This window comes from Rhodnius prolixus, unplaced genomic scaffold, assembly GCF_049639745.1.
Source record: "Rhodnius prolixus isolate KJV_2025 unplaced genomic scaffold, Rpr scaffold_7, whole genome shotgun sequence".
In the NCBI taxonomy this organism is placed as follows: domain Eukaryota; kingdom Metazoa; phylum Arthropoda; class Insecta; order Hemiptera; family Reduviidae; genus Rhodnius; species Rhodnius prolixus.
In genome coordinates, this window is record NW_027411582.1 from 3,515,883 (window position 1) to 3,543,076 (window position 27,194).

The 27,194-nt window shown below is 37.1% G+C and overlaps 1 protein-coding gene and 1 long non-coding RNA gene across 2 annotated transcripts in view; one reads left to right on the forward strand and one right to left on the reverse strand.

Moving 5' to 3' along the window:
- LOC141446749 (octopamine receptor Oamb-like) overlaps positions 1-27,194 on the reverse strand; it is a 191,502-nt gene that overhangs the window by 106,562 nt on the left and 57,746 nt on the right. The window lies entirely within an intron of this gene.
- Positions 12-24,515, forward strand: LOC141446750 (uncharacterized). The gene is made up of 4 exons (XR_012453847.1): positions 12-114; positions 23,796-23,941; positions 24,014-24,226; positions 24,318-24,515. It is a non-coding gene; the product is annotated as an uncharacterized lncRNA (long non-coding RNA).

A 27,194-nucleotide genomic window follows, 5' to 3' on the forward strand; every position in this document is an offset into this window, starting at 1 on the left:
TGCCGCCCCTTGGAGGTGCCTTGACTTCCCACCTCCCAAGTATTGTGTAGAGAGGTTAGCTCTTTGGGATGGCCACTCTTTTTTACGGCGCGATCTACTATTTACTACTTACATGTGAGTGGAGAAAACTCTTAATAAATATTTTTTCCTTCATTTTCTTTTGTTTTTTTATACTCTACCTGTATAACACTAAACAGGAAGTATTTATTGTAAACGTGCAGATTTTCGATGTTTTTGTGTTTTAATCGGAAGTGACTATTTTTAAATTGTCTTTGAGTGCGGCCAGTTTGTCTGTCAGTCCTATCTATTCAGTAAAGTCACATTTTCGGTAAACCAAAATTCTCTTTAAATGTCGACAACCATTTTTCCAATTTGATTCCTATTAGTACTAAACCGGAAGCACTTTAAATAAAAACCTACCCACCCTCCCAAAAGTGTTTTTAATCGGGGTTTTTCCGGAGTCAATGTTTCAACTAAAAGTTTTTACATCTACAAAAACACCAACTTTAGAGGAAATCGTTGAATATTCGTTTTTCATTCAAAATCTTTATTTTTTTTTATTTATTTTTTTAACAAAAATAAAGCTAGATCAAAATAATTAGGGACAAATGGTTTTTTCCAAACGCATCATTCATACATTTAGGACCAATTCCAACAGTTGTATTGCGCATGTGTTTGATTTTCATTCACAATAATCTAGTTGTACAGTGGCCGTTTTATTGATTCCAATAGTTACCCAGCTTCCAGCGTTTTCAATTTTGATTTCAACCAGATTACTTGAAATTATTAAGTAATCTCTTGAATTTAGAATCAAGTGTGGAGTAGTGATTTTTTTGGGTGGTGGGGGGTAATGCTGTAATCACTGGATTTTATTGGTTAGAAAAAATGTTAATGACACGCCTCGCCAGAAAAAAAAAAAAAAATAAATAGGCGATTACTTCTTCACTGGATCTATTCATGAATATAAGCCCTTTAAACCCCAAAGTTTCGACCAATCAAATTACAATGCAATGGTTTTCGAAATGTTGAACACCAATCAAACGCTCACACGACTACATTTTACTTCAGATAGCTCAAAGGTTCAGACTAAGAATTTTTTAGGCAATTAATTCTTTATTGATTCATTCTTTTATTGCTTTATAATTTATTTATTCATTTTTCTATTCTTTTAATTCTTTATTTGCATATCCTTTCAATTCTTTATTCTTTATTTATTTATCGTTTTCAATTCTTTATTATTTATTTATTTATTCTTTCAATTCTTTATTCTTTATTTATTTAACGTTTCAATTCTTTATTCTTTATTTATTTATCCTTTCAATTCTTCTAATTCTTTATTCTTTGTTTATTCAATCTTTCAATTCTTTTAATTCTTTATTTATTTATCATTCAATTCTTTTAATTCTTTATTTATTTATCCTTTCAATTCTTTTAATTCTTTATTCTTTGTTTATTCAATCTTTTAATTCTTTATTTATTTATCCTTCAATTCTTTTAATTCTTTATTCGGTTCCTTTAAACGGCTACCAAGATTTTCTTTAAACTTGCGAGCACAAATTCGTATTTTGTACAGCTGAAAATAAATTGTTTTATTTTCAGGAAATTTCGATTTAGGCTAATCTTCATCCGCGTAAAATGATGTTTTGCGTATGATAGACTGGGGAAGGGATTATCCATTACGAACTGCTTGAGCGGAACCAAACGGTCAACGCGGAACTTGTATGTTCAACAGACGGGTACGACTCAACACGGCTATTCAAGAGAGAAGACCTAAATCGGCAGCATGGAGTTCGTTTTGTTGCAGTACATCGCCAATATGACCAAGGAAGCCGTTCAAACGCATGGCTGAGAAGTGCTGCCACTTCCTGGATTTGGCCCAAACGGATTTCCACCTCTTTCAAACGCTATGCGCGGCGGAGTTTCTTTTAATACTGATACAGAATTGAGAGCTTGGTTGGATGAATTTTTCGAGCCAAAACCGGGTGATTTCCACGAACGAGGTGTTGAAAAATCTTGTTGAACGTCAGGAAGAAGTTGATTACTTCTTTACAACAACAAGGAAGAATACGTTATTATTTAATTTTATTGAAAAAATAAGCATTTTTTTAAAAAAAAAAGTCGAGAACTTAGTTGCCAACTCATTAAAATGATTGCAATTTTCACTCGCCCTTTACCTACGTGGATATAAATATATCCATCAAAACGTTGGAAAAACTAAGCACGTTATTAAAGTAGAAGCCCCTACCCTACTTAGAGCGGGAAGTGTAGACAGGGCAAGCGAGCCCTCTTTGCTCCTCCAAGAGCATACATAAATATCTAGGCTGCAGTGGTAATAACTACTTCAGAATAAGACCCCAGATTATATAGAGTCTGCGCACTACTGCCCCACATAACGGCTCTTTCTCATTTTTCTCCTAAAAGTGGAACAGAGTGAGAGAGATAGAAAATAAAAATGGCTGCAAAAGAAGAGAAGTCACCATAGTTTTACATCATAAACCCCGCCGTGACGTCACCACTTATCTTCTCTCTTTGCTTCATCTAAAAGTAAATAATGCCCACTCAGAAGGGGGATTCTGCAGTAGTCAGCGCGCCCCCTTCCCTATCCACTGACGTCTGGACTACCATAAGCCTACACGGAGCGAGCATGTCAGGGATTAGTAACTAGTTTCTCTCTCTCTCTCTCAAAGCCACCAACACGTCATCACACTTCTGTATGACGTCATCAAACTTGAAGCATGTCTGCCAACTGAATAAACAATTCTTTCCGGTTTTTTTTTCTTTTTTTTTTACTAGTGAACGTGTCAAACCTTAATAATTCAATTTTTCACCACATAGTTTGCAGTCCCCAGAGTCTTTTTCTTTCTGAGGAAAAACTATTTTTGGAAATTGTGCAGACTCTCTGCATTCCCCCCTCACACTAGAAAAAAAAATATATATATATACCTAAAATAATTTTCCTCTTACCGCATTTACCGTAATTTTATTTTATTTTCCCCGTATTATGTATCATACATCATGGCAACTAAGTTCCCGCCGTTTTTTTTTTTAATTTTAATGTTGTGCATGTCATTACATGTTCTTGGTATAATGATTTAAATTGGAAAAGAGATATTTTGTTCTACCAGAATCTATTTTTTATTTTTTACGTATCATATTATATAAAAGTAAAGCAATTGCCTATTTTTTCAGGCGGGCTTTACGTCCAACTACCAAATTGGGTGTCGCAGATGGAACAGACTTGCAAACATACTTTACTATAAATTCCTCATATTAAACATTAAATAGAATCCAAGACTTAGAGATGGGGAATCGAACCCGCTAAGCCAACAATACATCTTAGCTTTGCGGGTCTAGCCTATAACCGTCTAACATACTTTACTATAAATTTCTCATATTAACCATTAAATAAAATGCAAGACCTAGAACCAGGGGAATCGAACCCGCTAAACCAACAATACATCTTAGCTTTGCGGGTCTAGCCTAACATACTTTACTGCAAAATTCACATATTAACTATTAAATAAAATCCAACGCCTAGACACAGGGAATCGAACCCACTAAACCAACAATACATCTTAGCATTGCGGGTCTAGCCTATAACCGCCTAACATACTTTACTATAAATTTCTCATATTAACCATTAAATAAAATGCAAGACCTAGAACCAGGGAAATCAAACCCGCTAAACCAACAATACATCTTAGCTTTGCGGGTCTAGCCTAACATACTTTACTATAAATTCCTCATATTAACCATTAAATAAAATACAAGACCTAGAACCAGGGGAATCGAATCCACTAAACCAACAATACATCTTAGCATTGCGGGTCTAGCCTAACATACATTACTGCAAAATTCACATATTAACTATTACATAAAATACAAGACTTAGAACCAGGGGAATCGAACCCACTAAACGAACAATACATCTTAGCATTGCGGGTCTAGCCTATAACCTCCTACAATACTTTACTATAAATTTCTCATATTAACTATTAAATAAAATCCAACGCCTAGACACAGGGAATCGAACCCACTAAACCAACAATACATCTTAGCATTGCGGGTCTAGCCTAACATACATTACTGCAAAATTCACATATTAACTATTACATAAAATGCAAGACCTAGAACCAGGGGAATCGAACCCGCTAAACCAACAATACATCTTAGCTTTGCGGGTCTAGCCTAACATACTTTACTGCAAAATTCACATATTAACTATTAAATAAAATCCAACGCCTAGACACAGGGAATCGAACCCACTAAACCAACAATACATCTTAGCATTGCGGGTCTAGCCTATAACCGCCTAACATACTTTACTATAAATTTCTCATATTAACCATTAAATAAAATACAAGACCTAGAACCAGGGAAATCAAACCCGCTAAACCAACAATACATCTTAGCTTTGCGGGTCTAGCCTAACATACTTTACTGCAAAATTCACATATTAACTATTAAATAAAATCCAACGCCTAGACACAGGGAATCGAACCCACTAAACCAACAATACATCTTAGCTTTGCGGGTCTAGCCTATAACCGCCTAATAAACTTTACTATAAATTTCTCATATTAACCATTAAATAAAATCCAAGACCTAGACCAGGGGAATCGAATCCACTAAACCAACAATACATCTGAGCATTGCGGGTCTAGCCTATAACCTCCTAACATACTTTACTATAAATTTCTCATATTAACCATTAAATAAAATCCAAGACCTAGACCAGGGGAATCGAATCCACTAAACCAACAATACATCTTAGCATTGCGGGTCTAGCCTATAACCGCCTGCCATACTTTACTATGTATTTCTCATATTAACCATTAAATAAAATACAAGTCTTAAAACCAGGGGAATCGGATCCACTAAACGAACAATACATCTTAGCATTGCGGGTCTAGCCTATAGCCGCCTAACATACTTTACTATAAATTTCTCATATTAACCATTAAATAAAATCCAAGACCTAGACCAGGGGAATCGAATCCACTAAACCAACAATACATCTTAGCATTGCAGGTCTAGCCTTTAACCGCCTGCCATACTTTACTATGTATTTCTCATATTAACCATTAAATAAAATACAAGTCTTAGAACCAGGGGAATCGGACCTACTAAACGAACAATACATCTTAGCATTGCGGGTCTAGCCTATAACCGCTTATGCTTTCGTATTATGCATGTTTTTATTTATTTTATTCAACTTCTCTTTGCCAACATTGCTGCCAACAGTTTTGTACAAGTAAAAAAATAAATAAAAGCTACCCAAAATAAAGAAAAAAAAACAATAAATTATTAAAGTTCAAAGCTTGGAAGCAGTTTGAATTTAAGGCTTGAATTGTTGCCAACTTATAAATTGAAATAGTTACGATATATATGGTTTTATTAATGCAGTGATGTGTCCTATTATTATTAATGCAGCTAGGTTGGTAATACTGAATGATGTAAATATATGTCATATAATGAATAAGTTATTGCAACAGAAGAGGCTTTCTGGTATATTGTGTGTGAGTGTATCTGTACACATATACGATTGTAGTAATAGTTAATTTGTATTTGTACAATTTACCTAAATTATATATTAACTAAACCACTTAATTGTTACTACAGTGAAGCACTTGCTTAACGAACTTACGAAGCTTCACAACAAGCATTAAATTTTCAAGCATAAAGCCCCCGTAGTATGTACACTAACTTGGGCTCTCCCAGCTCGCAGATAGAATCTAATCTAGGAAGCACCAATAAAGATTCTCTCTCTCTCTGAACTGCGAAATCTAATGCCTACTTAATTAATACAAATTAACGAGGTGGTGGTGGGGGGGCGCTTCACTAAAGTTTAGTGGTGATAAAGAGTGAGGGGAGTTTCAAGTTCGAATCCTGCGTGAGGCGGCGAATTTCATTTGGAAGGGATTAGCTATGCGGTTAGCGTACTGGACTCCCACGCGGAGGTCCCCGGATTCGAATCCAGCTGCTGACCCTTAGATTTTTTCTACCTAGGAGCTTCTTCTTTGTCTGTAACGAGAGAACACTGTCCGGAGGCCGGTAGTGCACTGAAAAAAAGCTCCGGGCGCCAATAACCTTAGATGCTGACGCGCCTTAAATTATTAAAAAAAAAAAAAAGCTCAAGATTGGATAACTTGGTCCTTTAGACCGCAAAATATCCATCACCCCTCCCGCAAAAAATGCCCAGAATTCTCCAGCACCAATATTAGAAATGAGGTAAAACATCCATGTTTTATAATAATTACCAAGATCAAAAGGAAATTTTTCCAGTGATTTTCTTTTTTAAATCGCGAAAAAAAAGGTGAAAATTTCATTTTAAGAAAAAGGTGGTACTTCCGCTTAAAGGATTTTCATTTCTAAGTCGTGTCTCATGGTAGAAAATAGTTTCCCGTTTCCTGTTATATTTCTCCAGTGAGAAATAGACCTTTTCCGGAAAAAAAAGCAAACATTTTTGAATTAATTTTACTCAGAATGTGTGTTTTTGAAGGAAAACGGAAATAGCAAATTCGACAGGATTTAATTTCTTACTTCTCCTCGCCAAACGTAAGAGCTCTTCCGTGTGTTTGTTCGTAGTAATGAATATCCACGTAGAATGAGAGCTAATCTGTTTCCAAGGATAAGAGTGAAAACTGAGAAGCAAGTAATACAAGATGACTCTTGTTGATTTTATATTTAGATTCATGATACAGGAAGCCGGGCCGCGCTCCAGGCCCCGACCTTTCGAAGAAAACCCTTCAAGATACTCTCAGTCACGAACTGGCCACTTGAGTGCACTGCTGGTAGCATTGTTTGTTAGCCATGGCCAATTAGTAACAGGATGGCAAAGAGCAGGATGATAGGGAGGAGCCAAGCGCTGCCTACTTGACCCTTATTGAGGAGATACTGGCACTCCAATGAGTGGAACATGTTGAGACCTGTCTCGCTCTAGTTTAAAAAAAAAAAAAAATCATTAACTTCCTGTACGAGTATCTCTCTCTCTCTCTGCTACAGAATTTCTAAGGAAATAATAGAGTTTCCAAGTAGAAACCTTTGAACTAGGATGACACGACTTCCTGTTTCTACTATACTGTGAAAGTTTCTAACTCATTACTATTTTCGAAACTGGGAATATTTGTCCTTAGCAACATTACAGTTTGTAGATCGGTATTAGACTGAAATGCACTTTAAAGAAAAATGATAGGAGTAAACGTCGTAAATCCATTACTTACTTACTCAAGGGCTACAGCGGTCCATGAAGGACCCGAATCTCAGCCACTACAGCTCTCCACCTATCTCTGGCTCTGGCCGACGTTTCCATCTCTGCTGATCAAGGGCTTCCAAATCATCCTGTACGTCGTTCAACCTTCCTAGACGAGGCCTAACGCTCGGCCTTTTTCCACCAGGGAGTCCATAGAGTGCTTTCCTGGGACTTCTCTCGTCTCCTCCATTCGGTGCAAATTAGTGTTGTTCAGTTGAGGTTCAGTCGAGCTTCGACTCGAGTCTTCAGAGCTCGAGAGATCATAGCCCTCCTAGCTCGAGCCGTGAAACTCAACTTGGAGGCTCGACAAACCTGGAGTTGAAGGCTCTCACAAAGTGCAAGTCTTTTTTAAATTCTTAAGAAATGACGAGTAATCCAGTGAACAACGAACATTTTAAAAATTCTCGTACAAAAATACATATGTTTGAAAAATCCATTAGCTGCTCTAACTTGATTTTATTTTAAGAAATGAATTTGGTTAATTAGGACAAATAAAATGCTTCATATAAAAAGCTCAAGCATTTTGAGCCGAGCCTTGGTGGCTCACTGAGCTCTCTGTGAGGCTTCACCTCGAGCTCTCTGACTCGAGACACCCGCTGAGAGCTAGAGCGCTCAAGGCTCGAACCTTATAACCTTATAGCTCAGCTCTTGAACAACACTAGTGCAAATGTCCCAGCCATTGTAGTCTACCAGACTTTATAGCGGCTACCTATATTAGGCTCACCAAACAGTTCAACGATTTCTCGATTGGTCCTGATATTTTATAGCCATCTTGCAGGTCCGGAAATCCTTCTTAATACTTTTCCTTTCCCACCTGCACAACCTTTGTTCGTCCGCTTTGGTTAATACCCATGCTTCCCAAACCGTAGTCTGGTATATTCTTATCTTTATAGCGCGGGACAAGCATTTCCTTTTGAAAAACAAGGCTGCAGCGCCCAGAGACATCTATTACCGGCTGCGATTCTCTCACACAGATCTCCCCTAACACTGTCACTAGAGGTTAAAACTGCCCCCAAGTATTTAAATTCTTTCATGCCTTCAAAAGAGCATTCCTCCCACCCGTAGGTTCCGGAATATTCTTCTTCTCCTCCGTATTGACCACATACTTTGGTTTTCTTTCACTGTTAACCTCTAAACCAACTTCTTTGGCAGCCAAAACCAGCTCTAGAAAAGCTAATTTTAGCGCCAGCTGTGACCTTGCCAGTATCATCGGCACAAGCCATTATTTGCACCATTCTATTATAAAGATTGCCATTATAAAATTGGTAAATCCATTAGTACACGCTATTTACAGGAAAACCTGAGTGCTATTAATAAGACTGGAAACAATGTAGACGTTTAGACGGACAGGCCTTTAAAAAATTGTCTTCCAATTCGATTTTTTAGCAACAAAATTAACCTCCCTCTTATAGTACACTACAGAGATAAGTCTGTACACTAGAATTTAAGTACCGACACAATATAAAGCTCCAATACTCTAAGCTGGACTTTGAAAGAAAACAAATATATATATAGTGAAAGAAGGGAAGATAAAAGGTTGCCTTAATATCATTGCAGGCACCACATGTTGTCGCTGGACAAGGAGTACAGAGCTCGCCCTACAACGCAGCTCTGAGCTTTCTAAACTTAGTTTGCCTCAAGGAAACATCATTACTACACACTCAAGCACGTAAAGAAACCATTTTCCGCTCCACAGAGAGAGAGAGAGAGAGAGAGAGAGAGAGAGAGAGAGAGAGAGAGAGAGTGAGGCTGCTGACCTACTCACAGGACTTCCTCTAACTACGACAAGGTTCTAAACGCACAAAATATCTCTTAAAAAAAAAGAACTCCGACTACTTGTGTCGTACTTAATTTTTTTTATTAATACTATACACTTCGTGAGATCGTACATTACACTGAAACGAAACTTTAGGAAAGCTCTACCTCAGCGTCTCCATGGTAACAGCCCTGAAACTTCCGAGAGAGATGATAAAAACTTAAAGCAATAAAGATAAGTATTTGCTCTATACAGGGTGAACCAGTAAGTAATGTCCATAGGGTCCCACTGTGTGTAGTACATCTAAAGTGGAGTTCAATGACGTAGTGGCCAACTTCATATTTTCCACTGTTCTTGAGTGACGTCACTAATTTTTTTTCCTAAAATCATTACTTTTTTTGGCAATAAAAATGCCGGCAACCTAAAAGAATGAATGCGGCCGAGCGTATCAACGACGACGGTGTCCAGTACATCTGCAGCTGGGGCCAGCTGAAATTATGCAAGTGGATGATAAAATCGCTTCTACATCGACAATTTTGCAATAAAAATGTTATTACTCAGAAAGTTTTAGTCCGAATTCGATTCTGATGACACAGTTCTGAAAGACAGAGAAATTTCCTAAAAACTGATACCATTTTGAAGCATAAGTTATTCTCCAAACAGCCTTAATCTTCCTCCTGGATACTGGGGAAAATGCAAGTAATCGAAAAATGTTTGAAGAAAACTCATTAGGCCGTTATGTGTGATCATTATCCGACCTGGGTGCTGGCCACTTTTCAGTAAAAGTTTCCTTGTTTAATGTGGGCTTTCAAACGGTATATCGTTTTCCAGGATTCCTTTTATCTTCGTATGAGAAATTAGGTCTTATTTTTGCAAGAAAACGTGTTCATGAGCACTCTATAGTGTTAGTTATCAAGTCGTTTAATTAATTGAAAACTCTTTTAGATGGACCAGTGGTCAATTTTTAAAGTAGATTGTCTTAAAATAAGGAAGTCAAAGGTCACAAATTGCACTTTAAAAAAAAAGAAAAAAAGGTTACGGTTTATTCACATTCTTTTCTTTTTCAACAGGTAGTTGTGTGGGAAATTGTAATTTGGAGTAAGTACATATGAATTTTCGTTTATAAAGATAGCACTTGTTTAAAATATTTCCTAACATTTTCTCAAATATTTCAGAGAGATCAGAAGTAATTTTTTTTAAATTATTACTTATTGTTTTTGAGTAGCGGTGGATACAGAGAAACACTAATTTCTAAAAAAAAAATCGAACTTAAGGATCCTGAAAACAGATGTTTCGAGTTATAATCTCGAATTTCAATATCTGCCCAAGTTTCTCTTACAAGAAGTTAGAGAATGAGTTAGATAAGAATTGTAGGAGGAAGAAAAAAGACGAGCGGCGGTAATGATAGGAATTAAATAAAAGAAAAAAGATTCAGGAAGTTCAACGATGAAGAAGATTGTGGAAATGATCTTTTGGGGAGCCTAAAAACAGGAAGTGGATTGGTGTAAAAAGAAAAAAAATGACAAAGTAACACATTTAGGCTGGATTTTGTGAGAGCAAAGCCAGAACCAGGAATTAACTATAGCTCTCGCTCCCTAGAATAGGGTAGGTATTAAATCGCAGGGTTTGTGGAAAAGTAGGGAGGAAAGAAACAGTTCCTGAAGGTTGGGCTGGCTGCCAAGGCAACCGGAAACACCCACACGCTCGCACGCAAACACTTCCCCCCACTCTTGCTCCAATGTTTAAGGGTATACCAAGTGAATTTGAAATGAGTTCTTGTTTCTTTTCGCTATACTAAAGGGAGAAAACCTAACTTTACTTTGTGCACCCTTAGTCCTGTCTGTCTGTCTATCTGTCTGATCTGTGCGCCCTAAGTATGAGTGGGTGGTATATGTATTATACATATATGCATGTTATTGGATAAGGGCGCGGTCAAATAAAAACCTTATTTTTAGGCAAAGTCTTTTTGGGAGAGGGGAGAGAATGGGCAAAGAAGGTTGCAGACTATGCCGGGCTGCGCCGGAGACAGTTCATTACCTGCTAGCGGCGTGCCCCTTGCTGGCACAAAGAGACTATCTCCAAAGGCACAACAGTGTGGCCAGGATCCTACACAGAGAGTTGGCGCAGAAACTCGGTTTGATTCAAGATGCCCCCCCATACTACAGGTATGACCCCCTGCCCGTGCTGGAAGACGCGTGGTGTCTCTTGTACTGGGACAGAGAGGTACTGACGGACCATGCCGTCGCCAACACCCGGCCGGATGTGATCTGGCATAACAAAATAACAGGCAGGGTGTGGTTGATTGATGTATCTGTCCCGGATGACGCCAACATAGCCCGCGCGTATACCACGAAATTGGCTAAATACAGGCCACTGGCGGCAGAAATATCTGCTGTGTGGAGAGGAGTCTCAGGGGTGGAGATAGTCCCGTTGATTATTTCAGCCACGGGACTTGTGCCGCGGTCGCTGGGGGAGGGCCTCTGAATGATGGGAATCAGGAGGACCATCATATACGAGATGCAGCAGGCTGTGGTTCTCCACACCTGCCGCATTGTAAGGGAAGTGCTAAGGGAAGACGCTAGAGACTAGCACGGACATATTTTTCTTTTTCTTTTGTCTTTACCATAGGACAATTGTCCGGTTCCAGTAAGAACCGTAATACCAGATAAAGAAAACAGGTTCCTCCCTTGCCTGCGGGCCGCGAGGGATTTAAAATAATAATAATAATAATAATAGAGGGAAGGGATTAGCCATGAGGTTAGCATACTGGACTCCTACGCGGAGGTCCCGGGTTCGAATCCAGCAGCTGACCCTTAGATTTTCTCTTCCTAGGAGCTTCTTACAGCTCACTGTTCGGTGATGGACAGTGTTGTCTGTAACGAGAGAACACTGTCCGGAGGCCGGCAGTGCACTGGAAAAAGCTCCGGGCGCTAATGACCTCAGCTGTTGATGCGCAAAAAAAAAAAAAAAAAAAAAAAAAAAATAATAATAATAATACAAAATAAATGCTTGCTTATTAAATAAAATATATTAGCTTAAAGAAATTAAAGAGCAGCGACGCGGATGCTTCATTCCGTAATCCGGAACCGCGCTTTGAGCATACCCCACGAAGCACCAAATCTACACTTCCCTCGTAGAAAGCCTAATACTATATGTGGATCCAAGGCGTGGACATTGACAACTAAAGAGCGCATTACTCTTAATTCTACAGGAAATGAGATTCTGGAGGAGATGTTTAAGGAAACCAGAGTCCTCGATATAGGTCCAAATAAGAAAGCCGTCGATATTGATAGAACCATCCCTGGATAGGGTGGACGAAAGAAAGCTATTGTGATGGTTTGGACATGTTCTTCGCATGAGTGATACGCGCCTCCCAAAACAGGCTCTTTGCTGGCAACCTGCTGGCCAGTCAAAGAAGAGGAATGCCTATGAATAGTTGGCTCGCGCAGGTAATGGATAGCGCGAGGTCTATGAGAAAGCGACGCTCAGGAACGGGAAGGATGGATGTTTAGGAAAATACCTTGGAAGAAGAAGAAATTAAACAAAGATGAGAAATGAACTTCAAACAATATTGAGCTGAATTTGACCTATTTACCAATTTATTCTTATTATTATTATACTTTTTATGATTAAGGCGCGTCAACATCTAAGGTTATTGGCGCCCGGAGCTTTTTTCAGTGCACTGCCGGGCCTCCGGACAGTGTTCTCTCGTTACAGACAACACTGTCCATCACCGGACAGTGAGCTGTAAGAAGCTCCTAGGAAGAAAAAATCTAAGGGTCAGCAGCTGGAGTCCAGCACGTTAACCGCATAGCTAATCCCTTCTCTATTATTCTTATTATTATTATTATTATTATTGCAAATATACAGGGTGTCCCAAGCTATATGGATAACGACTTTTTCTCGGAAACTAAGATAGCTAGAAAAAAACTAAAAAATACGTGTTCCCTTAGTTTTTTGTTAGAAATCCAAATTTAATTTGTAAATTTTTTTCGGTGCTTCCAGAAGCGAGATACAGGCACCAACTTCATTTTTTCAAATGGGAAGGTGCGGTTTTTATTTCAGAAATAGATTCCTCTATTTTTTTTAAGAAAAATTTACTCGAAAGGTTTTTTTCTGTGAGCGATATTTTAGAAGTTATGAATGAAAACATGATTCTTATTATAAACATCAAAATGATAATATTTTAACGGTTTTTTGATTAAATAAGAAGAAAAGTACTATTTTATTATAAATTTTACTCCTCATTAATATTACAGATCATGCTCGAAATGGCGTCCACCATTAGAGATGCATAGACATGCACTTTCCTGCCAATTGCCCCTTACTGCCAAAGAAATAGTTTCGGCTTTAACCGAGTTACAGGTATCTATTATTCTCTGCTTTAGTTCATCTACAGATGCAATTCCGGCTTGATTCTGATGCACCTAGATTTAGAAATGCTTTTCGATAAGCAGAAATAAGGAAAGAAAGAAAAACGTTATGAATAATCAACTTGTTTTTCAGGTATCCCCAAAGGAAATAGTCCATAGGTGTCAAATCCGGTGAGAGAGGTGGCCACTGAATAGCCTCCGTGATGGATATAACACCATCAGGCATGTAAAGAGATATCTCGATAGGAAATTTGATGGGCTATCAAAAAGCGTTTCTAAATCTAGGCGCATCAGAATCAAGCCGGAATTGCATCTGTAGATGAACTAAAGCAGAGAATAATAGATACCTGTAACTCGGTTAAAGCCGAAACTATTTCTTTGGCAGTAAGGGACAATTGGCAGGAAAGTGCATGTCTATGCATCTCTAATGGTGGAGGCCAGTTCGAGCATGATCTGTAATATTAATGAGGAGTAAAATTTATAATAAAATAGTACTTTTCTTCTTATTCAATCAAAAAACCGTTATAATATTATCATTTTATCATTTCTTATAAGAATCATGTTTTCATTCATAACTTCTAAAATATCGCTCACAGAAAAAAACAGTTCAAGTAAATTTGTCTTTAAAAAAATAGAGGAATCTATTTCTGAAATAAAAACCGCACCTTCCCATTTGAAAAAATGAAGTTGGTGCCTGTATCTCGCTTCTGGCAGCACCAAAAAAAATTTACAAAGTAAATTTGGATTCCTAACAAAAAACTAAGGGAACACGTATTTTTTAGTTTTTTTCTAGCTATCTTAGTTTCCGAGAAAAAGTTGTTATCCATATAGCTTGGGACACCCTGTATAAATAAATTCTAAACATGGAAATGAACAACTATCAGTTGTTTACATTGTTGTTTGATGTTTGTACATTTCTAAGGGCCAGACTTTTTGTAACAAATACAAAGATGTAGTAGTTTAATTCATTTTTATCAATATTGGATAACAGATTTTCAGTTTTATCAGAACTATTAAGGGCTGTCAAGAAATACTGTTTTAAATATTTAATTCTGTACGGGTGTTAATCAAAAGATGTATTAAACTATCTGTTTCACCGGAATTACTTAAATTACGAAAATTGTTCAGTATCTAATTGAATTTTTGTCACTATTTATATGAAGTAAATCTATTAGATCTGGGTTGTTGCAAACATTTACAGTTATAAAGGAGGATTTGCCCTATATTATAGAGAAAATTTGGGATTTTTATCTTTTATAGAAAAAGAGAAAAAAATTGTCAAAGTTGGGTGTTTTTCAACGTTACAGTTTTTTCTGGTGCAGTTTTTGACGATCCGACCCTTTGTAAAACTGTCCTACCGGAAACAGTTTTTTAATACGGTAAATTTTCTTATACGTCATTCTTATCTGTGAGATTAATTGTTTATTTTATGAGAAGTAAATTACGTAAAGGTGTGACTTTAGCGGAAATAGTTGAGAACTGGGACCTAAAAAAAAAAAAATAAGGCGTAGAAATCACTTCCTGCTGTGATCATTTCTAGATGTTTCCCCTGTATCGTAATTATTGCCAGTCTACGGACAGTGTTCTCACGTGAGCTGTAAGAAGCGCTAACCACTGACCTAATACAATTCCTTTGTATAGTAATTATTGTTTGTTTAAAGTTGTTATTTTTTCCCCCATTTAGTACATTTAATTAAGTAATATTTAATCATAAGAGGGATTAAATAAGTTAATAATCCCAACTTATAGCGAACCGGAAACACTTTTTACTCCAATCAAGTTCTCCCCCCATCCTCCTCCGAAAGTGCTACTTCATACTTAACTTTTGAAGTATCCTGTCAAGTAGAAAGTTAAATTATTTAAGTTCAAAGCAATCAGCGAGTGTATTTGGCAGAAATAGAGAGAGAGAGAGAGATATTTACATTAAAACGCTACCCTCCATTTAAAATTAATCAGCTGATATAAAAGTGTGTAAATACAATTATCTAGGGGGAATATTGTTAACAAGCTATTTCTCGGAGTGACATGACATTTCTGGGATAAACATTTGGTCCTGTTCAACTTTGTCGTAGAAAAGGTGGAGGAGTGGGGGGAAAACAACATACTTGTAAGGTTATATGAGGGGGGTGGAAGTAGATAACCAGCTTTAACACTGCTACCAACACCTCGTGTAAAATCTCATCAACATCCTGTCTAAGGTAAAAAAAAAAAAAAAAAAAATATCCCTAAAGGGTGTGAGCTGAGTCAGATCGATATCCCATTAACAGTTTACGCAAATCCATTTACTTATTTTCTACGTAAGAGGTTGTGAAGGGTTCTATATGGGGGCAGGTGTACCAACCCCTGTTTGTCAACTTGATCATCAACATTCCCACATATCGTGGTTCTTGACAACACTGTTTTACTCCTTAATAATTTTTTTTTAATGTAAATTAATTCAGAAATAGTTTTTTTTTATTATTTATTATTTATTTTGAAAATAAAATTAGCTGTTAACAAAAATCTTTTCGAACTTCTAATATAAAAGTACAAAGGGCTCAATCTTCAAAATTATTTTTACGTATTAACCAGTTAAGCGTGGAATTTAATGACGTAGTATACACGCCGAACGCAGGGCAAAAACAACCAAAAAAATTTACAACGTCCGTAATAGTCGCACTGCAAGCGACTTTTTCTGCTAGCTCTCTCTGGGGGCTTACAGATTACCAGAAGCATTCTGTGCTCATTTCAAAAAAAAATCTTGCACCGCTTCAAGTATGCATTGCACATAGTTAACGCAAGAGCTTTTACAAGGAAGAGAAAAGTGCTATTGAATTCTGTGCCAAAATGAAATCATGCTCTGAACCTCTATCTAAAAGGTAAAAAACGGGCATTGCATAAGGGTTTGAGAGCTCCTATTTGTGTGCGTAATTCCCCCCAATCTCTAATGTGGAGACCAAACATGTACCAACCACTTATCATTTGGCTGACTCCCACCGCAGTTCTATTGGGTAAGATAAAGGAAACATCCCACCAAATAATATTCTTATTTGTATTTTATTAAATATTCGAGTTTAATGGCAATTTTATATTTTTCCACAACGAGTACACACGTTGAACGTACCGTAATAGAGATTTGGTTTGACGTCAAACACGTCGAACGCGCTTAACTGGTTAAGTAAACGTAGATCTAAGACTTTTTCCGTGAAAGATTTTTAAAGTTAATTCATTTCAGAGCATTTTGAGACATTGTAGAGCCGTAATTATTACTTTAAGACAATCTATTTTAAAAATTGACTACTGGTGCCATCTAAAAGGAAGTCAAAGGTTACAAATTGCACTTTAAACATTTACTTCTGATCTCTCTGAAATATTTGAGAAAATGTTAGGAAATGTTTTAAACAATATTTTTCAAATGGTGTCAATTTTTTAGGAAAATTTAACTGTCTTTCAGAACCGTGTCATCCAGAATCGAATTCGGACTAAAACTTTTCTGAGTAATAACATTTTTATTGGAAAAAAGTAATGATTTTAGGAAAAAAAAATTAAAGTGACGTCACTCAAGAACAGTGGGAAATATAAAGTTGGCCAATACGTCATTGAACTCCACTTTAGATGCATTACACACAGTAGGCCTATGGACATCACTTACTGGTTCACCCTGTATACAACATTATCGCTTTTACTATTATCGTCTGTCTAGAAAATTTGTCTCAGGGCAGTTCTCAGAGTGAGGGCCGTGAGCGGAGGGTGGAGGCTTCTTTTAAGGTTATATTTTCATAGTATAACGTACGATTATAAAAAGTGTATAATGTTAATAACAAAATGTAACAAATCAGAATTTTGGGACCTGTGAAATAACATGAATTCGTATGTTGGGGGGGTGTACTCAACTTGTTTTTGGCCCCCTCCAAGAAAAAGATTTCATGTTAGAGTATCTGATACTCCAGGGAAAACTTCATTCAAATATCTGCGAAGAAAAAAAAGAAAACTCAATTTTTCCGCTTACAAAACTGGGAAATAAATGTAGGCATATCAACAGGTGGGGTGGAAATAGTGTTGCCACATGACTGCTATAGAAGGCCGTGGTGGTATGTCAGGACGAGCGCTAAATGCTTGGCTGCCTCTAATTTAAATAATGCTAATTTTATGCATAAATTAACATTCTTATTTAAATATTAATGCTGCAAAAATGGAGAAAAAAAATTTTTGCTATGAACATAACATACACGTCATTCTTCTACAACTGTTTAATATTCTTCAAGCTCAGAACCTTTCGAGTTTATACTTAATTCCTTATAGCTTTAAAAGGAATTTGGTTGAAAGTAAATCCATTTCCGCCCATTAAATAAAAATGCTAGGCCTAGACCGGGGGAATCGAACCCACTAAACCAACAATACATCTTAGCTTTGCGGGTCTAGCCTATAACCGCCTAACATACTTTACTATAAATTCCTCATATTAACCATTAAATAAAATCCAAGACTTAGAGATAGGGAATCGAACCCACTAAACCAACAATACATCTTAGCTTTGCGGGTCTAGCCTATAATCGCCTAACATCTTTACTATAAATTTCTTTTATTAACCATTAAATAAAATCCAAGACTTAGAGATAGGGAATCGAACCCACTAAACCAACAATACATCTTAGCTTTGCGGGTCTAGCCTATAATCGCCTAACATCTTTACTATAAATTTCTTTTATTAACCATTAAATAAAATCCAAGACTTAGAGATAGGGAATCGAACCCACTAAACCAACAATACATCTTAGCTTTGCGGGTCTAGCCTATAATCGCCTAACATCTTTACTATAAATTTCTTTTATTAACCATTAAATAAAATCCAAGACTTAGAGATAGGGAATCGAACCCACTAAACCAACAATACATCTTAGCTTTGCGGGTCTAGCCTATAATCGCCAAACATCTTTACTATAAATTTCTTTTATTAACCATTAAATAAAATCCAAGACTTAGAGATAGGGAATCGAACCCACTAAACCAACAATACATCTTAGCTTTGCGGGTCTAGCCTATAACCTCCTAACGTACTTTACTATAAATTTCTCATATTTATAGAGAAGACCTAAGAAGCAGAAGAAAGAACCCACAAGATCACGATATTCAGTAGCTCTCTTCAGATTGGCAACCGGATGCGACAACTTCAAAAAAAAAAAAGTACTCTGGCTGTGTCATGGACACGGCCGTGTGTTGTACGTGAATACGTTTACGCGTAACGGGTTATATTTTTATATAAAATAAATTTATGTTCGAATGGATTGTTGACAAACTAATGTTTTATACACAATCGATAGATTGTGAAGACAGCTGACGATTAGAACTTAAACGAACATCGCAGCTTCTCCGAGTCAAAAGTTATACTAATTGCAAATCTTGATAGGCAGCAAAATTATCTCTATCGCAATGAATTCTTTGATCCTTTAGCTATCCAGTGGTCTAATTTAATTTTGGATGGTAGACGATAGATTCGAAACTATAATGCCAAACTGTATCCCCCGATTTTGTTATCATTAGGTTTTTTGGAATGCCTCCATATGATAGCAAATTTAAAGACGTATTCACATCAAAAAAACCAAACAAATTAAAAAAAATGGTGCTCCCAAAATATCCGGAAAACTAGAGAAAATTGTTACTTATTTTTCCAAAAACCAAACTCAAAACGTTAAAAATTCTAAAAAATAGATCCTAGAAGCATTTTCCTTACCTGAAACAAAAAAGAAAAACAGGATTTTAACTTTTGGGAAAAACATGGGTGTAAAAAAGATGGAAAATCTGGTAGGATCATGATCCCTATCTTTTTTGTACTGGATGAACAGTTGGATAATTGTTGCCATAGAGCGGATATCTGAAATTTCCCCCACTTTGCCGGAAGTAATGCGTATTTAAATTGAGTGCATCTACCAGCTAAATTCATTCATAACAGAATGCGCGGACGAACTATTCAGTATGGAGAGGCGTTCGCCCTGCATTTTAGCCGCCAACTATTTTGAAATGGGGAAAATTGTAATTGCAGCAGAGAAATAACGTTCATTATCGTGCTTGGTCGGTGCTCATTGTTTTCTGGATGTTTCAGATCGGATGTAAACCATGTAAACTAGTTCCATGGAATCTGTTATACGCGTAGTAATTTTATAACTACCTAACTCTCTAAACTTCCTGTGGTACACTGCCACAATGATTCCCGTGCTTTTAAAAGCTCCCAAATTTAACATAAATTATGGTTGTGAATGTGTGGGAGGAATAATGAAGCTCAAAAATGGGAAGAGTCGATGTAAGTTCCAAGCAGCTTTTGGGTACTTCCAAACTTGACGAAAAATTAGCAACCAGAAATACTTTTTTACTGATTTTTTTGGGTTAAAAAAAACGGAAACGGAAACATAATTTTCTTAGATCTAAAGTTGGTATCTTTGATTTTAACCGCCGTAGTTCGCCTTTCTATTGTATCCCGGATACAGCGGAACTCACCAGATTTTCAACTATAAATTTATAATTAAATCGATTCTAACAAGGAAATTCTTATTAGGGCTATCCTGGATGTTCTAAAGACGTCCCTTTTTAAAGGGTTATTTTATCCAAGGTTCGGTTCTGGAAACTGTAAAATTTTTAATATAAATAAGGTTTGGAGTAGAGTGAAAATAACAAGTTGGGGATCTTAAGGGATTCTAGTAACAGGAAGTCTTCAGAGTGTTCACATCAGATTTTCCCAAAACAGGATGTACTTCCGGTGGAAACTCAAAACCCTGAAAACAATTCTATTTCAAGACTTCCTTTTTTCTTTTTTACAATCGGTAAAAGTGAGTACAAACTACAAACAGTATAACAGGCAACATCCTTTAGCTAGCCAACAAAAAAGGGCAGGCAGAATTTAGCTTTCAACAAAGTCTACAGCCAACAATGCTGCTGGTATAAAGTGATACCAATTCGCTAGCGTTTAACAGTATAACCTTTAACACAGACCTTACAAAGGTATACGATAAAAAAAAAAAATAATAATAAACTACACAATAAGTGTTCGGCCAAAGTAAACTGCTAAGCCAAAGCACAATAAAATATAGTCTGACTCAAGGATACACACATTGTCACGAACAATACTGGGAAATTCAAAAAAAGGGAAAAAAATCAAGAATGGAAAAAAGAAAACTAGCCGACAAGTAAAGGTCACAGAACTTCGTCAATTGTAAAAGCAGAGACTGCCAAAGCCTGTAGACGTCATAAAAAAAAAAAAAAATTCCAAGTCCAGTAATCACCATAATCACATTGTTGGCCGAATATCAGTGTGAATAAGTGGTACCTAGTAGATATTGTTACTGAATCAATCATCAACAGTTAAGAACAAGGGTGTTCAAAGTTTTGAGCGTGAGGGACAGACATTGCCTGATACAAGAGATGGCAGAAAGGAAAAGTAAAGTAAAGCCTATTTTTTAAGGCAGGCTTTAAGTCCAAAATCCAATTAGATGTCGTGGACGGAGGCGACTAGCAAACATACTTTACTAAAAATTTCTCATATTAACCATTAAATACAATCCAAGACTTAGAGATAGGGAATCGAACCCACTAAACCAACAATACATCTTAGCTTTGCGGGTCTAGCCTATAACCGCCTAACATACTTTACTATAAATTTCTCATATTAACCATTAAATAAAATCCAAGACAGAGATAGGGAAACGAACCCACTAAACCAACAATACATCATAGCTTTGCGGGTCTAGCCTTTAACCGCCTAACATACTTTACTATAAATTTCTCATATTAACCATTAAATACAATCCAAGACTTAGAGATAGGGAAACGAACCCACTAAACCAACAATACATCTCATTGCGGGTCTAGCCTATAACCGCTCGGCTACCGTGGCGCCTCCAATGTTCTATATACTCGTACATCTATTTCTCTGAACAGGCAATTTATTATTGCAACAAAATTATAATTGTTTGTTTTTATTTATTTTAATTTTAAGACGCGTCATCATCTGAGATCATCGGCGCCCTGAGCTTTTTTCCAATGCCCTACCGGCCTCCAGACAGTGTTCTCTCTTTACTGACAACACTGTCTAATAAAATTATTGATAAAATAATGTAACTAAATTAATTTTTAATGACGAATTAATGGCTAGTGTCAGATTTTTTGGTAGTTGACAAGGAGAAACCAAGGTGATATCCTGTCCAACGGGTTCGGATGGTAACCGAAGATTCTCGGATCCTGACCACAGACATTGGATTTTCTCACATCCAATGAGGGTAGCCTCTTCCTGCTCATTAATTCTAGAAGTAAAGTTTGGGATGGAGCCCAAACTTACTGTTACTTGTGAAATCGTAAGAAGAATCATTCAGAATCTGGGAGATGTCCGCAAGAGAAGCACCGGAACATTCGGAACAAAAAAACTGAAAAATCAAATTAAAAAACAGGATTTCCGGTTGATCGAATTTGATTTTATCGTAATATTAGATGTGGTGGCCTCTAAATTGAAATATTATAATGAAGGTTGCTCTTAAAAACCCCTTTTCGAACCAAGAGGACCACAAAATGCGCATTTCCGGAAAAATTACTCTTTAATATGAAATTAAAAAAAAAAAACTATTTTCTAATACAGCTTTGCAGAGAGCAGCACCGTCTTGCCAGCAAAATCCACTTTTACTGTAAACACAGTAATCACAAGCTTTCATCTTTAAACTAGAAGACAAGTCTACAATATACTCGTATAACAGCTGCAACAGCACGGCAGAACAGACTGACTAACAAGCTTGTCTCGTACAGAGAGCGACCGGAAATTAAACTTCTACAAGTAAAGGAAGTTACCATACATCCGACTGTATACGTCTTAGTACACACTAATACACTTTGTAAGATGTAGACTGTGCTTATTTCTGACGAGGTTTTTCACTCATAGAATAGAATGGAAACTGAGGAGGAATAAGCGGCACTGCTGAAGAAGCAGGAGATCGGAAGGATGTAGTTTTTGGGGCTGTTTTATAAAAAAAAAAATAGGTGGGTAAGCACAAAATATCTTTACAGAGAATATACTATCTTAACATTCTGATAGGGCATGCCCAAGCCCTTTTTTTAAGAAACGCCCCAAAAAATTACCTCATTACGTCACTAAAGGTTTTACAAATAGAATTTTATATTATTCGCAACTACGGTAACCGAGCGGTTAGAGGCGAGACCCGCAAAGCTAAGATGTATTGTTGGTTTAGTGGGTTTGATTCCCGGTCTTAGGCCTTGGATTTTATTTAATGGTTATTATGAGAAATTTACAGTAAAGTTTGTTAGGGGGTTATAGGCTAGACCCGCATGCTAAGATGTATTGTTGGTTTAGTGGGTTCGATTCCCTGGTCTGTTAGCATTGGATTTTATTTAATGGTTAATATGAGAAATTTATAGTAAAGTATGTTAGGCGGTTATAGGCTAGACCTGCAAAGCTAAGATGTATTGTTGGTTTAGTGGGTTCGATTCCCTATCTCTAAGTCTTGTATTTTATTTAATGGTTAATATGAGAAATTTATAGTAGAGTATGTAAGGCGGTTATAGGCTAGACCCGCAATGCTGAGATGTATTGTTGGTTTAGTGGGTTCGATTCCCTATCTGTAAGTCTTGGATTTTATTTAATGGTTAATATGAGGAATTTACAGTAAAGTATGTAAGGCGGTTATAGGCTAGACCCGCAAAGCTAAGATGTTTTGTTGGTTTAGTGGGCTCGATTCCTTATCTCTAAGTCTTGCATTTTATTTAATGGTTAATATGAAAAATTTACAGTAAAGTATGTTTGCTAGTCGCCTCCGTCCTCGGCACCTAATTTGGTAGTTGGACGTAAAGTCGGTCTGAAAAAATAGGCAATTGCTTTACTTTACTTTTACTATTCGCAAAACTGGAAATGGTGTCAGAAATAAACTACATTCTCTACTAAGAAAGTAAGATGATTGTAGAACTACGATCACTGATTTAGTTTGACAAACTGGCGTAATGGACTGATTTAGTTCAAACATAGAGCAGTTTTAGTACCCACTAAAACAGTGCAGAATACTGAATATTATTGATATAGTTTGATTACTTTTGGAGCTATAACTAACTATAGACTGACAGACTTACTACACCGTTCATTAGCAAAATAGAACAAACGCATGCAAAACATGGTCAGAAATATTTTCATTAATGAGAGGAAATGCTCGATTTAAGCCTTCAGCGCGCAGAAATATGTGAATTTAGCAACAATCGCTGGTGCGTAGCCTCTGGATTGGTATAAATGGATCGCCGAGACTGACAGTAGCTACAGTTGAGTGACTGACACAGTATTAGTTCTAAATTAGTGAATATGAAGTCTGTGTTGGTAAGTTCCCGGATCTGCCGGAGGTTGGTTGAGAATATATAATTTTTGGGGTTTTCAAATCTATCTGAATGATTACCACAGGTTGTAGCGCTGCTGGCGTTGAGCAAAGCTCTTGGCTACCAACTGGGCGTGGTGCAGGATACTCCCGAAGTGGCACACGCTAAAGCGGAACACTTTGCCGCCGTCGCCAAGGCCAAAGAGTTAACCGCTGGAGCTGGTCATGGACTGTAAGTGTGATTGAACTTAGTCTAGGGGTAACTGACTGGAGGATCGTAATCCAGAACCGTAATCTGTTTTAGATGGGGTGGCGCTCTGGCTAACACCTGGGCAGTACCTCATTACGCTCCAGCCTTGAAGTACCACGGACCAATCGCTCTGCCTCCAGGCTACGACAAACATGGAGCCCCACTTCCTGTACTGGACACTCCAGAAGTGGCTCACGCTAAAGCAGCTCATCTGGCGGCTGTGGCTAAAGCTGGAGGTCATGTCTACCCGGCTGTCTATCATACACCGTGAGTAAATTCTCTAATCCAAATCACAGCCTCTTTAAAGAGTATATATACATGCATAACTAAAGTTAACAATCCCCCTCTTTTTACACAGCATCCTCTCTAGAGGACATGGAGCCTGGAACGGACTACAGCATGGTCAGTACGCCGCTGGACACATCAAGTACCATGGACCTATCGCTCTGCCTCCAGGCTACGACAAACATGGAGCTCCACTTCCTGTACTGGACACTCCAGAAGTGGCCGCCGCAAAGGCTAAACACTTCCATCTGTACGCTAAAACTTTGCACAATCTTGGACCAGTTGGTTTGGGCCATCAACATCAGCATCATCACTCATGGTAAATCATCATCAAAGCCTTTTGACGATCGATTAATACGTTTTTAGAATTTGCTCCTAAATTTTTTTATTTACATCTATTGTAAATAATTATTTGTAAATAAACATTTTCTATAAAGACAACAAAGTAAAATATTTTACTCCTTGCGAAGTATTTACCAATCTATCTTCGTCAATAAACTGAAGGCTTCTTCAAACTGGTTAAAAATAAAATATGCTTTTAAATAAAAAAAATCGACCATTTGTTGAGGAAATATATGTATATTAAACAACTTGGATTCAACGGAAGACCTGCTTCACTTTTTTTGGAATCAAAACAGTGATTGACGTCACTTCCGGTTGATTGTTTTTAACCAAAACTCTATTGTTGTGTTTACTAGTAGCATTTTAAAGTAATTATAAAATTTGGAAGTTTTTATTGCTTTAGAATTATCGTAGAACAAAGACCAATTTTGCAATAACCACATTTCCGTATTCAGGAGATCTCCAAACATGTATTTCCGGTATTTACTAATAATCGGTTATCTACACGATTGATGCATACTTACGACAGTCAAAAAAGTAAGCATTTTCAAGTAAAACCAAAAATTACGTTAAGAGAAGTTGTTCTATTCATCTTAGTTTAGTCTTATTACTTTTGGTACATCAATTCTCTGGCAGTAAAACTTCGTGTAATACTTTAGAGGGAAAAGAAAAGCTCGGCGAGTGGACTTTGCACGCCCTGGAAAACTGTTTGTGGTGGAGTGGGGGGGAAGAACACTCAGGGACTTGACCAATTCACAGACTAAGTTCAAAATGAAAGACTACACAGGTTTTTCTTTTTAGTTTTCCACAGCTTTTCTTTATTCCCTGTTGTCTTAAAAGAGAAAAAGAAGTCTTTCATAAGAAATTTAATATTCATAAAGTTGGGAAGAAACTTCTTCTTTTATCACTTTTGAACGTAAGGGCAAAGGAAAACTTAAGGGATACAGGATAAAGTACTGGAACGGTATTTTCAATTTAGATAAGGGCTACTACAGAAGATAGTGAATAGTTCTAAACTAAAAACATGATTCTCTGTAGTTAAACACAAGACTTTTTTGTACATTTTTGTTGGTGTAGTGATCAAGTAGCGTGAATTTGTAATTGAGAGATTACCGGATCGAATCCCGGGTTTATAAATAATTTGTTGTTTTTTTTTAGACGTTTAAGCTGCGCCATAAAAAAAAAATAGTTCTTACTTTATTTTGCTATTGAATGCAACAAGAAGTAGATGAACCCAAAAACCCATTCAAACATTTCGGCTCAATGAAACTGTTCATTCATTCATTCAATCCATTCACACCTATGCTCCCAATTCATATTTGACGTTTGACACACGTTTAACACTTTTGGTCCCTGCCAAATTACATTTATGATGACAACAATCCCAGGCGAAAATAAAACCACCACCATATAACCTGGTATTAACTGGAAATAACCACAGCCAACAATGAACACCTGTTGATTTTGTGACGTCAATCAAAAGACGTTTTAACCAAACACCAAATTAGTAGAACACTGTTAGAACATTGCTCTCTCTGTGTTCAATCTCTGATCAAAACTCCCTTAACCCCCCCAATATTTTTCAGTTTAATAAAAAACGATTTAATCAAATATTTCGACCGATATAAATCGATTAACAATTCGATACTAGAATTTTTACTTTAAAAAAAAATATAGTTGACTTTAAAACGATAAGTTTTAAAGTCATAACATCACAGGCTTTTCCCAATAACCCATGTCCTGTGACGCTATAAGTTTTCAGCTAAAGTACCTCTATAAGGCTTAACTTAATTTTAGACGTGTTAGAGACGTTCAATATGCTGAAGTGCCGTTTAAAGGAGTTTTCTAGAGGAATATACACACCTATTTCGTGTATTAAACCATATTACATGTGAAAACTTTAGTTTTTTAAATTTATTTTGTAATTTTCAATCTGTATACAGTTGTATACAATAAGTAAATATGAAGACTGAATATGGTGAACTGGTGCGGGAGGAGAGCAGGAGGAGAGAAACTACCCAGCGGTAGCACTCTCTATAGGAGATAGGGGAATGTGAAGAGGAGAGAGGAGAGATAGGAGAGTATGATGAACTGGTGCGGGAGGAGAGCAGGAGGAGAGAAACTACCCAGCGGTTGCACTCTCTATAGGAGATAGGGGAATGTGAGGAGGAGAGAGTGATGAACTGGTGCGGGAGGAGAGCAGGAGGAGAGAAACTACCCAGCGGTAGCACTCTCTATAGGAGAGAGGAGAATGTGAAGAGGAGAATGTGGGGAGAAGAGAGGAGAAGAGAGGAGAGTAATAATTTAGGTCTTCAGCCTACAAGGAAGTCGCGGGGCCACTGGCGATTCAGTCGACGAGGAGTATTAGAAATGTCAGAGGAAGCGAGAGACAGTACGAGAAGATTAGAGCTAGTCGCGAAAGCAGAATGAAAACTCGGAAATATAAAAATGCAACGTTTCTTCAAGCGCTGAACAAAAAAGAAAAAAGAATTTCAACCATTCTACAACCGGAAATTGCGATTCACTTCCTGATCTAACCGATCAGCTAAGAGTAATTTTTACAATTCCTTCCGCACAACCTATAAAGGTCCTTATCCAGGGGTTTGGA